This window comes from Boleophthalmus pectinirostris, unplaced genomic scaffold (genome assembly GCF_026225935.1).
Source record: "Boleophthalmus pectinirostris isolate CB_2022bp ecotype Guang Dong unplaced genomic scaffold, ASM2622593v1 HiC_scaffold_14, whole genome shotgun sequence".
NCBI classification, from domain to species: Eukaryota; Metazoa; Chordata; class Actinopteri; order Gobiiformes; family Gobiidae; genus Boleophthalmus; species Boleophthalmus pectinirostris.
The window spans coordinates 15,553,808-15,568,963 of record NW_026571047.1 but is presented as its reverse complement, the minus strand read 5'-3'; positions in this window follow the sequence as shown (position 1 = coordinate 15,568,963).

Here is a 15,156-nt window from a genome sequence, read left to right as displayed (position 1 = left end):
TGTTTAGATCTTTAGATTGCAAGTTTTTAAATGCCCTGTATATTTCATTCACATGTTTCACTAACCCTTTATTATTAGTCTGTCTGCATCTCAAAAAGCTCAAAATGCTTTGTTTCACCTTGTGATGTCATGAAGCTGTAATTTTCTCATTAATGGGTACCTTTTATCTTCTGTTCAGCAGAGATTTATCATTCCAGGGCAGGGCATTATCCAAATGATTCTAGTGAAGTGTATGGAGTTTCAAAACACAGTGAAGCACTTCCTCAATTACCACATGACTTCACAAGTGTTTCTGTCTGAGAGAAGAACTCAGCCTAAATAAGCAGGGTTTGTGTGTTAAACATGTTTGAAACTAACAAAACACAACTCCAAGTAAGTTTGTGATGAGGAAACAACATTATGTCATAGATTAGAAAATAGTGTAATGTGGGGCCTTTAAACAACTAAAAATAATATTATCTCCTAAATAATGTTTTTACTACATGGTGAAACTCAAAACAATGACTATGTGATAACTTTGTATTTGTGATGATTTTGTTTTACCTTTTTCAGCAGGGTGAATGTTCCCCTAGAGAGGAAGCACCCTGAGACATGGAAGAAAATACTACAATCAGTGAAAAGAAACAAGCACAAAAGTAAAAGAATATGTTTTTTACTTTTCTACTTCTACTTGAATTTTTTTTTTTTTACTTTTTGTATCTGTACTTTTACTCAAGTAACAAAATTGACACCTTAAGCCAAAGATGTTCATTTTGTCTTCTTATGTATTTTAACTTCTTGGATTCTTCTCTGGGCACCACCAACACCGGTGACATTTTTGAAGCTGTCTTGCAGCTAGCAGCCGAAACACATCAACAAGGTAAATACACTTATACTTATACTACTATATTGTATTTTAAAAGAACCCAAGAAGTTAAAATTGACACCTTCTTCGATCACTGACTGTGGTCACGGTGACAGGCCTTACTGTTTAAGTCAGGTACTGCTAACTGTCTTTGTTTTGCACTGTTAACATCTTCCAAATCAATCCACGTGGTAACTTTCTGTCACTTCTCAATTTTAAAATATCCCACAGCAGATTACTACATAGGCTGCAGTGCCCAGTGGGTAATATTGTAAAGCGACCACCTCCACACTACAGCTTAAATTAGTTCTTACTGTATGCACCTTCCCGTCAGCTGTGCAGACTCAGGTAATACATCTCCCATAATGAAGTGTTTAAGTTTATTGGATGGCCCCTTTTAAAAGCCCTGCGCTGTGAGACCAGTAAGTCAATACATTTCATTGGGACGGATCTCGAAGCCAGATAGTCATTAAATATGTATTTGCTACATCTTTTAATACTCAATACTGAACGCCAACTAAGATTACATAACTAAAAGCACACACAGAAAAAAAAAACATATAAACTCTTCTATAATAACATCTAAACAACTATAGCTTGATATATGGTGCGTTATGTTGTTATTGATGAAATTCCATTAGCCATATAGGAGGTGTGGGAACCAGTTGTTAAGTTGGTGCCTCTAATGTACAGTATTTCCTGCATATGATATGTCCTGCTTAAACAAATGGAAAATCTATACCAAATCATCAATAGGAAGTATAGGACTGCTGCTGGGTGTACCCTTCACTCAAGCCATACAGAGATTCAAGCCATATATAACCCTTCTAAAGCTTTCTCCCCTAGACTTATCCATCTCTGTAGCGATCATTCATTTGATGTGTCCCTTAAGAACGCCCGAGCTCTCACCGCGCCGCAAATTTATTAGGTAAAATCGATAACATTGTTCTGTGGCCATTGCAAGCCCCCCACTAGCCAATTACTGCCCTCTTGACTAGTGCCTTCTACAATAGGGCTCGGCAGTAACACAAAAAGTAAAACAAAAAATAAGAGTTATGGTCTGAACTCAGTAGTTAAAGGTGCTTTGTGTAACTTTTCTGGTGGAGGTTTTGTTAAATGCTTTTCTCAATGTAGATTTCTTTGTCTGGAATGTTTCACAGTATAGTAAAATCTTCTTTCTTCGTGGAGACCAAACCAGACCAAGTTACAGGTCAGATCTGTGAAGAGGCAACCCTGCTCAGTCAGAGTTTTTCTTTGTATTTTTAAGCTATAAAAGCACCTGTAATTTAATAAATGTAAGGTAGAGCTGTTTAATGTCACACTGTGGAATATTCCAAGCTGAGAATTAACATCTCTATAGAAACAAGCAGGTGACGACCCCTGGCCAAAAAGTTGCCTTATGCAAAGTGGAAAGTACTACAAATTTCTACTCATTGTTATTGTCACGTAACACTATTCACAAACTAGAAACTTGCAAAGTAAAACAATGAAAGAAAAGAATACAATTAAATATTTAGGATACCCAAGTACGCGTTCAAGTCCTGCTGCAAAAATGGTAAAACCAATATGATTTGCATTTGCTTTGAATAACGATAGAATCAATGGATGAATTCAAATGAAAGAACTAAATGACACAATGGTGTTTATTTATTGTACTATTTGAGCACATACTAGGCATGTGGTCATAATGTTTTGGCTGATTACAGTATATATTGCACAAACTTAATTGAATCCAAGAAATGTATTCTACTGTATGCAGCTTAATCCACTTTTCCTCTATTGAAAATACTGTAAGTGGTGTGTGTAAAGGCTTGTGTCCAAATCCCTGTGTGAGCCTGGAACATTGTAAGCTGTTTTTAGCCATCTTTTTCCCAGGAGTCTTTTTCAAAGCCTTGCTGCAGTGTGTGGGTTTCATATGGACGTGTAATATGTGTGTCAGTGCAGTCTAGTCACAATGGAGAAGTGGTCTGAACAGGACACTTGTTTCCTCCATGAGCAGTATGTCCTGCTCTAACATATTCATGGGCTGCAGCAGCAAATATCAGAATTGAAGTTGTGCCCCTGGTGAATTGCAGGGACAACAATGCCATCTAGTGGGAAACAGCTCTATGCACATGGCTCTCAATTGTCAACTAGAACAGATTTGATGTCATGTGCTATATACAGTACAAATATATATATATATGTACTATTGAAAAACACAAAATACATTATACTTGCATCTTTAAAAAAAACCCCATAGAATTCCAAACTCTAACCTTGTGATGAATATGTGGCAATCATATCTTATCCCTGTAGAAGAGGTATGACTGCAGGGTCAAAAGAATAAAAGTGTGATTATTTATTTATTTATTTATTTTTTGCTCATGAGGGACAATATACAAAAATTTCACAATTACATTTTGTTCATTTATTTTTTAATAAATCAATATGTTGTTATTATCCATTATATTACAAAAAGAAAAAATCTAATGGTGGATTCCTGGAATTACAAAGAGAAACTCCCGAAAAAAGGAGATGCAATAAGAAAAGGCTGGAGAACACAGAATCATCTCAGGCATCTCCAGCTTCCAGGGAACCCTCATTTAAGCAAAGGCCCAAGAATGTACGTGTTTTTTTTCCTTAAGACCAGAACCAGAAAAACACTGAGAGGAGCTGGCTGTATCCACGTACTAACTAGAGAGCGGAGGCTGCCGCCAACAACCCCAATGTTGACCACCAAAGATATGCCAAGAAAACCTGGCATCACAACAATGGACAATCACAGACATCTCCAGCACCTAAAAACTCTGTCCCAAGAGGAGGAAAGAGACCCTTTAATACTGGAAAGGCAAAGGAGAGAAGAGCCGATGATGGCAGATCTAGCTGCCCAAACAAAACCGACATGGAGACTCAAGCTCCCAAAAACTGGGGAAAAATGATAATGGCAATGGACCCCGACCAGATAGAGAGGGACCAAAATGCAACAAGGAACAGACTGAAGCAACAGAAGCTTCACAGGTGAAAGAAAAGCCTAAGTTTGTGCCGGCTCCTATACCCACAGAAAATGCCTGGCTTAAAATAACAGAAAAAAAACATTGGAAGACAATTCAACCAGGCAGGCTAATGAGGTTATAAATGATGGTCAAAAATAGTATAAACCCCCTCAGCCAATTCATGTGTATCTTCAGAGACCACCGAGACGTCTTCTGAGAAAGGCAGGTGACTGCAAGACAACTGAAAATGGGGGAAGAGGAACCACATTCCAAAATAAACCCTCGCACCAAAGCCTGAGTTATTGAGGTGTTTCCTTCAGAACCACAAAAAGACCAGAGACCACCCAGCCGTCGTCCAAGAAAGGCAGGTGACCGCCACATTCAAGTGGAAGGTAAGGAAGAGAAGCCAGCTCTAAAGTCTGAGGTTATTGAGGTGTATCCTTCTGACCCTCCAAAACAACAGAGACCACCAAGACTTGTTCCAAGAATAACAGGAGGCCGTGAGACCATAACAGAAAATGTTCAGAGACCTCATTCAACCCAGGTTCCACCACTAAAGAATAAGTGTGTGATTCATTCTGTCTGCCTGACTGAGAAAGAACAGGATAATGACAACACCGCCAAAGATGGAGGTTGTACAAGTGTCTTTGCAGAGACACAGTCTCCTGAAAACAAAAACTAGAGCAGGAGTAGTAAACAAACTTTGAGGTTGCAATCTCTCCTGATCATTCAACAGTCACACAACACCAGCCCCAGTGTGGTCAAAGAGAAACCACCAAAATCTGAGCCAGAAGATGCCAAACCAAGTGTTCGGTTCTAATGTGAAATACCAGATGAACGAGAAGCAGCCATCATGAGACCTTCAGGAGCTCAGCAAACAGGCAACAAATGATGAAAAAAGAAGAAAAAAAGTGCCAGGGCTGGATTCCACTGTTGATTTGGTGATAAACCTGGAAGCGATGTAATCTACCTAACTACCCCTCTTCCCCCCTTCCCCCTTCTCCCTTTCCCCACTCATACCCCCTTCCCCCCCTCCTCAACTGCTACACCCCCTCCCCCCAAATCAGCTTACAGTCAGTTCTGAAGAGCAGAGGGAAATCTGCTGTTGACTCAGGTGAACTATATATTTGTCAGTTCAGCAACTGAAATAAAGTTCATTTGGGTGTTCAGGAGGGCTTCCTTGAACTAACAGGCATTTTGCAAAGCTGTCTAAACTAATTTCCCATTAGAATTGGCCAATACCAGCCAAAAAAAAAAAGAAAAAAAAAGAATGATGGTCAAATCATTCTCATTCAGCCAATTGACGTGAGCCTACTGAAAGAACATGGACCACTGAGACATTTTCCAAGAAAGTCTAAACTAATTTCCCATTAGAACTGGCCTATACTAGCAAAAAACAAACGAACAAATAAATAAACAAATAAATAAAACATAAAACACACACACATGAAATAATAAAAAGCAATCATTTTGAGTTTGTTTTAAATTATAAACATCAAACTTGGTCAAATAGTCACATTTATATATAGCACTTTTCCACCTTCAAACCACTCAAAGCACTTTACATTAAGGAACCAGCCACCCATTCAGACACAAGTGCACGTAGATACGGTGGGCGAGGTGAGTTAAGTGTCTTGCCCAAGAACACAACAACAGCATTCATCTGTGGGAGTTGGAATCACATCACCGACCTGTGGGTCAGTGGATCTCAGCCAGTGATGTTCATGTCAAGCGCGAGATTCGACAAACCCTGTTACCAAAAGAGCTCCTGCCGCCCTGAGACCAGTATTTAGCCAATAGTCAGCCACATTACTCAACAATACTGTCATTATGAATCTAAATCTTGTATTTGTCACTATTTTATATGAATCTAGACTTCCATAAATCAGGATTTTTGTTGTGCTTATAACCTTGCCTGCTGATTACACCTGACCTACCATAGTCTCTGGGTCACCTACAGAGCGGCTGTCCCCTGGGTAGCAGCTCTACTATCCCCGGTCACCTTAGCTAACTTTGTACACAAGCAAATTGATTTCATCTTGGCATACGGGGCCACCATAGCTCTGTATTCCTCCAGTGGGTACACATTGTTCTCAACACAATCCTGGCAACAATATGAAGAGACAAGCCCTGAAGAACTGATTAGATTCTGGGAGCACCTTGCCACTGGAATTTGCATATGAGTCGATGCAAATATAGGTGAGCTACTTAACCGAGTGTCTGATAGTGCTTTTTAGGAACAAAATATCTGACACAGGGCTACTTTGAAAAGGTGAAAATACTGACTTATAAGTTCAAAACCATGACCTAACATTATTGTTTTGACTGGGCTTTTAGAAACATTACGAAAGAATTTGGGCAAAACAGATATGTTATTATCAGTGACATTTTGAGGATTTTTTTTACCATTTAAAAGATAAAATATTCAGTTTACCTTTTTTTTTTTATAACTATGACATAGGTGCAAATGTATCATTACATGGACAGAAGGATGAACAGGTTTTGCGTTCACATGGCAACAAGACATTCTGAAACCGCTATATAGTTTAAAGTACCCATAGTATGCAGTTTTCTGATGTTTGTGAGGAGGTAACATCATTATATGCTTAAAAATTGGAGTACATTTGGCATAATATAGGACCTTTAACATTGTGTTGGAAGGCAGGTCAAAATTCTATAGTGGAATTTGCTGTTTAAATGTCAAGTTAGCAGATTTGTTGACCTGTTTTGTAGTTCATATCTCTGTAATTGCTGGATCGATACATGAAACAAAAAGCTCAACATCTTCTCTATCAGCATAATAAAACACAGACAATTATTTTTTCACAATAGCTTAGAAAGTGGTGCAGTACTTCAAGTATGTGAAAGTACTTTAAACCATCATAATCTTATAGCAAGCTTGTGGAGCCAATCCCTAACAAAGGTTCAACATTTATGGATAGTACATTTTGATATTTCTTCCTAAAATATTAAGTCTCCCATAGAGTTATATAGACCCCTGTCCTCTATCTGAAATTATGACATCAGATTCTAACACGTGAAGACAACCTACTGAATGAAAATGATAATACAGCAACAAATATAACATGCACTGGAAAAGTTTATGTCCCACATTGTTTACACCAAAATAATATATTATTTTAACCAATATCATGAACTCTCAACCCTATATTTTAAAAAACAAACACACACAAAAAAAGCATATAGACTCAGAAAGTGAAGGCATCTGGAAGAACAAACAGATTCAGTAGAGGAGAGACGAGAGATTTTTCTGCGGTGGTCTGAACCAGGACCTGATCCCGAGGCTCTGCTCTGATCTGAGCACACAACGTGGGGTGGCTGTATAAAACTGTTTCCACACAGAATATATATTTGTTGTATTTTCGTCAGATTTGCAGCCACAGCGCATCGATTTTTAGCATCAAAAGTAAAATGCAAAGTGATATAGATTTCTCTCTGCAGTGGTGCCTATTTTGGAGTTCATAAACTTTTTCAGACAACTTAAGAGATTGAATTTAAGGACATTTTTTGAAATATATTTTGGATTCTTTACTCAAACACATCCAGGAAATCTTCATACAAGCAATTAAAGGTGCACTATAACTTCTTCATTGGACCATACACCACCTGCTTGTCTTCATGGAGATGTAATTGCTTTGCCTGGAATGTTCCACAGTATGGCATTAAACTCATCTAGCTTGCATTTATTAAATTGCAGGTGAGAACAATAATACCCTAAAAGCATTCTTACTGCGACTGAAGTTGCCTTTCCATAGATCTGACATAAGAAGCCTAACCCTTCTTCTTCTTCTTCATCTTCATCTTCATCTTCTTCTTCTTCTTCTTCTTCTTCTTCTTCTTCTTCTTCTTCTTCTTCTTCTTTTTAATGAGTTATGAAAAAAATATAAACAAAGGGGCAAACATATGAAATGGCTACCTTTTGACTAAACTAATTTGAACAGAAATTAACAAAACAACAACTAAAATCATGTCATATATTTCAATTTACTCCTTCATTATAGCTTATGTTAAGATGTTGAGATGCAAAAAGCATGCACACACTCCTCATGTATTTGCCTATCTTTAAATCAATTACATGGTTTGAACTACTTTACCTCAACTACCCCCCTTTTTCTGTGATAATGTGGTAATCTATATTCTCTCATTCAACCTCAAACACACGTTATTGAGCACAAGAATCACTATGCCACGCGTTGTAAACGATGAGCTCCAGTAGGGGGCAGTATTGGTGCGCAGTGAGAAACAGAGCAGCGCCTTGACGAGAAGACAGAACGGCATTTCATAACAGCTCCGCACGAGATTGTCTTAAAATAGTGCTGAGTGTTGCCATTGTCTTGTCACCTCGAACGCTCTGCAAGGATCTGGCCATCAAACCCACATCTCAAAACATCTTCAGCCCGCACCCACTTAGGAGGAGCCACCTTGACAGTGCACCCGTCAGAGCCAGGCACCCATGGGTGAAGAACAGTAATGTGTATCCCGTATAAAATGCCTATTGTATGGCTGTCTTAACTGGACAAGTCACACACAAACATTAGGAAGTGTGGGAGTGAGGCCACCTGCAGGATTAATATTGTAATGCTGTTTCTTTAATGTTCTGCTTATGGTAATGAAACAGCCAACTTGCAGATGGCTGTTCAGCAGCAGCTATACCTGAGGAGTTATAATCATGAATTACTTAACATGTGGCTTATATTTGTTTCTTGACCATTAAAGGCCCGATATTAAAATAAATAGATTCTTGTGAGTTTTAAGCCATGTTAGAATGCTCTTACTTCCTCTAAAACATGCCCAGAGTTGTGTTTTGTTTCATTCACACATGTTTGAGTAACCCTAGTTTATTTATCTGTCTACATCTTCAAAGCTTAAAAATACTCTGTTCCATCCAGTGATGTAATGTAGTTGTAGTTTTCAAGTTAACAGCTACCTTTTAATTTTTGCTTAGTAGAAACCGGAATTTCCAAGGCTTAAATTATCCAAATGATTCTAGTGAAGGTATATGGAGTCTAAAAACCCAGTGGAGCGCTTCGTCTATTGACATCACAAGGTGGAACAGTTTTTTTCTCCTTTCTATACTCAGCTTATCTGCAGGGTTTGTGTATTGTGAATGAAACAAAACACAGCTCCAGGTATGTTTTTGATGGGGAAACACCATGATAACAGATCAGAAAATAGAATCAGAAAATTGCACAATCTAGGCCCTTTAATGGTGGATTTTATCTACGATGGGTTCATCACAAAAGTAAAATTAGATTTTTATTTTTTATCTTGTAACAGTGTCCATTTCAGACATGATATTGGTAAATCACTGCCTTATAGTTGTTTTATATTTTCTCTTTTCCATTCTTTTATACACTACTGGTCATAAGTTTTAGAGCACCCTAATTTTTCCAGTTATTTATTGCAATTCAATTCGTGCAAAGTCCAATGAAGAGTTTGAAATGGTACAAAGGTAAGTACTGAACAGCCAGAGGTTAAAAAAAGATTAAAGATAACAAACACAAGTCCAAGCTTTGATAAAACTACCTCAGGAAAAAGAACAAGATGGTAAAGCTTAAAAACATGGAGTGTCCAGCACAGTCTCCAGAGTTAAACCTCATCGAGCTGGTTTGGGATGAACTGGACAGAAGAGTGAAAGACAAACAACCTACAAGTGAAACACATTTATGGGAACTTCTGCAACAGACTTGGGAAGAACTTTCTGAAGAATATTTGATTTCTATTGTAAAAAGAACGAGACAGTGTTCAGTTGTTATATCTGCCAAAGGTGGACACTTTCAGGAATAAAAAGTTTAGAATATGTTTTGGTCAACAGTAAACCATAAAAAACTGGAAAAAGTGTGTTCTAAAACTTTTGACCGGTAGTGTATTAGCCTAACCTAACCTGGGATCCTCATTGTAAACAACATTGCTGATTTTATATATTCAAAGGTTAACCACTCACCAAATTGAATATTTTTTTTCCTTTTCTATTGCCTATTTTTGGTGGCACATTCAATAAACACTCACCCTCCAACCAGAAATCTGCTGCTTCAAGTCTGAGTTTTGCTGTTGGGTAAAAACATGCCACCCCATTCCAGGTAGGTAAGTGAAGCAAATCTCCCAGATCACAATGCGCTGTAGTGACACCTGACAAAAAAGTGGAGCTGGATGAAGAATTATACATATTTACTTTATTTGACCGAGACATAACACAATAGATACAGTATTTGGCAGGTTGTATTTTCTCTGTCATCCCAAAGCAGAGGAAGTGGACTCTCTTCTCCACTACATTTTTCAACAGGACTGAAAGTAAACGTTGTTTTTTTACTGTTTTGTGAGTCCTGCTGAAAAGTCTGAGAGTTTATATTTATCAAGTTTGTAGTTCGAGCAAATAAAATAAAAACAGCTAAAAAAAAAAAATCAATCGTTTCGAAATTCAGCACAAATCTTTATCAGTATCACTACATTTGAAACTTATTACATCTCAAACTCTGTGCAACGTAACTTTATTTTTTGCTCTTTAAGTACATCATTAATACTTTTACTTAAGTAGATATTTTCATTTGATACTTTTACTTAACAAAATTAAGTACTCCTTTCTCCACTTAGACTTAGACTTAAACAAACTTTACTGATCCACAAGGGAAATAACTAACACAGTAGCTCACACGTCACACTATATTATAATAAACATCTACTGTAAATTCCAAACAATAAGCCGCTACTTTTTTTTCACACTTTGAACCCTGCGGCAAATAAAACGATGCAGTTAATATATGGACGGATTCTTTGTTTGGCACATTATCCATTCATATATACAGTCTATGGTTTGGCAACACAGCGGATACACGCAGTCTGAGTGCAGAAAGCGTCACTGTCTGTGGTTAACACATGAATCTAGGGTTAACATGAAGTTGCTACACTAGCTAGAATGTTGTCAGTGCACTCAAATAGTTTATCACCATTTAATCTAATAATTTATGATGCTAAATTAACATTAGTAAGGGGGATACGTCTTACCTGTATGCGTAAATGACGAGAAGAAATGTCTCAAACTTCAGTTGCCGGACATCCACTCACAGCTGATTGACAGAACTAACCCTGCCCCGGAGAGTCTGAAATCTACTGAAATCCTCCAAGATACTGACATGATACAGACAGGACAGAGGCTCTTTCTGCAGGAGACATGTGCAATAGAACGGAGAGAGAGACAAGGGTGATGCGCTGAGGAAGATGCTCATTTGATTGTGTTTTGAACAGTTATTTTGCGCTTCATACACACACCCTCCTCATGGAAAACAAGAAGAACGAACAAAGAAATGCAGATGATACAGATTTTAAGTCAACAGTGATTGATGTGGTTGTGGAAGAAGGAAACAGAGCTGCTGCATGTGAGCTCGGCATCAGTGAGTCGATGGTGAGATTTTTGTGATGGCAACGTGACAAACTGACTCGATGCAAAAACCTTCAGAGGTGATAAAAGCAGACAGCCTGAACATTCTTGAAGACATGGACACCTGCAGCTTATATTCAGGTGTGGCCTATACATGTACAATTTTAAAATTTAGTTAAAATTTTGTTGAAGCGGAGTATATTCAGGTGTGCTCAATAGTCCGGATTTTACGGTAAATAAATATCAAAAATAGACTGGTGTCAAATAAGATGTAATTATATAAATGTATATGTACAAGTAAAAATTAAATATCAAAATACAAGAGGTGCTAAGGTAAAAGTGCATTTGACAGACCCCACACCATGAAATCATACAAGTGTGCAGTATTATTTACCTGTTATATTCTGTCTGCATTCTATTCTTTTTATTTCAGCATAATAAAACAGTATATGTAAGATATTTCCAATGCTACTCATGCCATCTCCCCCTGCAGTGGTTTAAGACAGCAAGACATATTGAAATTTGTTATGAACTAACTCTATTTTTGTCGAGCAATTACGCCACAGCGCCACGGGTTACTCTGATTTGGATCGCTTCCAACGTAGTTATGTAAGAAGATTGCCCATAATTTCCAAAGTGCAATATCTAAAATGCAGATCATTTCGGTGGTAATCTCTCCATGATTAGGCAAACACAGATAGTAATTGCACGTGAGAATAGATAGAGAGTGCTGTAATTGTCTTGGTGGGGACTGGGGGGTTTTAAACTAAAGGAAAGGCAAATAGGATTCTGGTTTCTTATGGCTCCTTGGGGTCACATATATCGGCGCGTTTGGATCTGTAGTAAAATCGCACAGGTAAAAACAGAGCAAACTTCGCAGGGAGGCCCCATAATGGCTGTTAGGAGACGCTAGGCAAATGTAAGTGGTGCAAAATAATATTACATCAAATTTTCTTCATTCATTACACACGTCTGGGTTGACATTTTAACCTCTGATCTCATACATTGTGGTTCTTGTTCGTATTGATGGTACCGAGTTTAACAAGGGCAAAACTGCAGTCCTGAGTTGGCAGTGGTCAGTAGTCTATCTATCAAAAGTGCTGCAAAGAGAGAAAACTGGTTTGGGTTAGAACCAAAAATGAGCCAAGATACTGTAGGCAACTACAGCTTTGATAGCAAAAACTGTGAATTATTTTGTTATACTGTACACTGTTGTACACAGCCCACCTCTGGATTAATTACAAATAAGCCAGTTTGCAAAGACTGCAGGTGGCCTATAATGACTCTTTGCAGGGGCTTTTGAGGAGGTCATGATGGACGAGTGCGACAGAAATGTTTGTTCCTGCACAAGTGAACACTTTGCAAGCTGCACTAAGAATTTTTATTTTATTTGCAGGCTGAACAAATCGGACAATGAAATAATAATGTCATTCACAAATATGAGATTCAGTTGCAATAAGACATCAGGCCATTATGTGGAGACATTGGTATGGTTGTCTTTTAAAAAACATATATATATATATATATATATATATATATATATATATATATATATATATATATATATAGTAAAGTGCTGTCACCATACTAAAATATCAAACTTGATTTTGATTCTAAGGAATTGGCCTGATGCTCGTTGCCAATCTCACAATTATAATCAAAAAACTTTTTGTAACACACTTTTTACAGACAATATACTGTAAATGTCTGTAATGTTACAATGGTCTTCAAATATTTAGGAAAAGTATTTTGTCATATGTGATTGCGAGAATAATTGCAATAGTTTTGATTCAAGTCTCTTGCTATTTTTGTGACTTATTTTGAATAAATTTTCTGTATTTTCTGGACTATTGAGTGCACCTGAATACAAGCCTCATCAACAACATTTTTTAATTTTTTTAATTTTACATATATAGGCCGCACTTGATTATAAGCTGCAGGTGTTCACATCTTGAAGAACGTTTTCAAGTTCGAGCCATCTGCTTTTATCGCCTCTGAAAGCTTTTGTTGTCTTTTTGCATTGTCAGTTTATCACACCACCATTACCAACGTCTCACCATCGACTCATTAATGGCAAGCTCACTTGCAGCAGCTCTATTTCCTTCTTCTACAGTCACATCAACTGTCTTTAACTTAAAAGCTGCATTATTTGCATTTCTTTGTGTGTTTTCCATGAGGAGGGTGTTTGTATGAAGCACAAAATAACTGTTCAAAACACAATCTAGCGAGCTTCTTCCTCGGCACATCATGCTCATGCACATGTCTCCTGCAGAAAGAGCCTCTGTCCTGTCTGTATCATGGCAGTGTCTTGGAGGATTTCAGTAGATTTCAGGCTCTCGGGGGCGGGGCTAGTTCCGTCAATCAGGTGTGAGTGGATGTCTTGCTTCTGAAGTTTAAGACATTTCTTCTCGTCATTTACGCACACGGGTAAGATGTATCCTACTCACTAATGTTAATTTAGCATCATAACTTATTTTATCACACAGTGATAAACTATTTGAGTGCGGTGACAATATCGCTAGCTAGTGCAGCAACTTCATGTTAACCCTAGATCCATGTGCCACAGGGCTCAAAGTGTGAGAAAAAAGTAGCGGCTTATAGTCTGGAATTTACGGTGTTACCATTTATATTTTTTTTCTCTTTCTTATTATAATATATTGTGACTACTGTGTCCAAATAATTTGCCTTGTGGATCAATACATTTAGTGTAAGTCTAATCTACTTTTTTACACAGTATCAATAGTTATTTCACTTTTTGATCATTTTGACAATGTAAGATACAAGATGCATCAGGTTAGTCAATACAGTATAAGTAAAAGATGACAACCATTATATAACTTGCTTGCTTAGACAGCCAAGACAAAGAGACTCCACCATTCCTGATTTAGCCACTGTACAGAGATTGTATAAAGTGTCACATAGTCAAGCGGATGAGCTCTTTGTTCAATTAGAAAAACAATGACAACACATCGTGCTACTGTAAGTTTGATCACTTCTCAACATTATCGTTATTGTAGCAAGAATTATATCTGGAATTCAAGAGTGAGTCAGACATGCACAGTGTTGTTGTTGTTGTTTTTTTTTCCCTAGGTTTATCGATACTACTTTTGATACTGATAATAATTCAGATTTTAGAGAATAGAATGCAATTTTCACACAAAATATTAAAAGTTGTATCTGTAATATTAAAATGTGTCTAACTATTTCAGTATACCTAGTTAAATTATCTAGTCCAGTGATTTAGCTTTAGTATTCTTAAAAAATTTAAAGAGTAAATAAATACAAGTATGTACACAGACAAGGCTAGAGTGACGATTGTTTATTTTAATGCAACACACACTTACTTGAGGAAACACATGGGAAATGGGACACAGAGCGAGATAGAATGAAGGGTCTTGGAGTCTCATCTCAGAGGGGGTGTGGGTGTTGTGGAGGAGGTCTGGCTCCGGCTGGTATCGGCTTTACTGGGCGACCCCGGGTCAGTGGAACACAATTATAGATTATGCTCTCTTCTATACATGCATGATATAGTCTAGTGTGTGTGGGTGTGTGTGCATATGTATGCATTTCTTTATTATGAGCATTTTTCCCTCATTAATATCATCATTGTTATTATTATCTCTGCTGTTGCACCTCTTTTATTTGACTTGTACTTAAAGATCCTGTACACAAAATGGATTCTTGTGAGCTTTAATCCATGTTATTATGTCGTTACCTCCTCAAAAACAGACCTGGAGTTGTGTTTTGTTTTATGCATCTCCAAAGCTCAAAATGTTCTTTTCCACCTTGTGATGTCATGAAGTGGTAGTTTTCAAGTTAACAGCTTTACCTTTAGTTGAGTAGAGATAAGCAATTGTTACAGCCAGAGGTGGGGACTTGCAAGTTGAGACTTGGACTCGAGTCAGACTTGAGTCACTATTTTTAGGACTTTGAGACTTGAC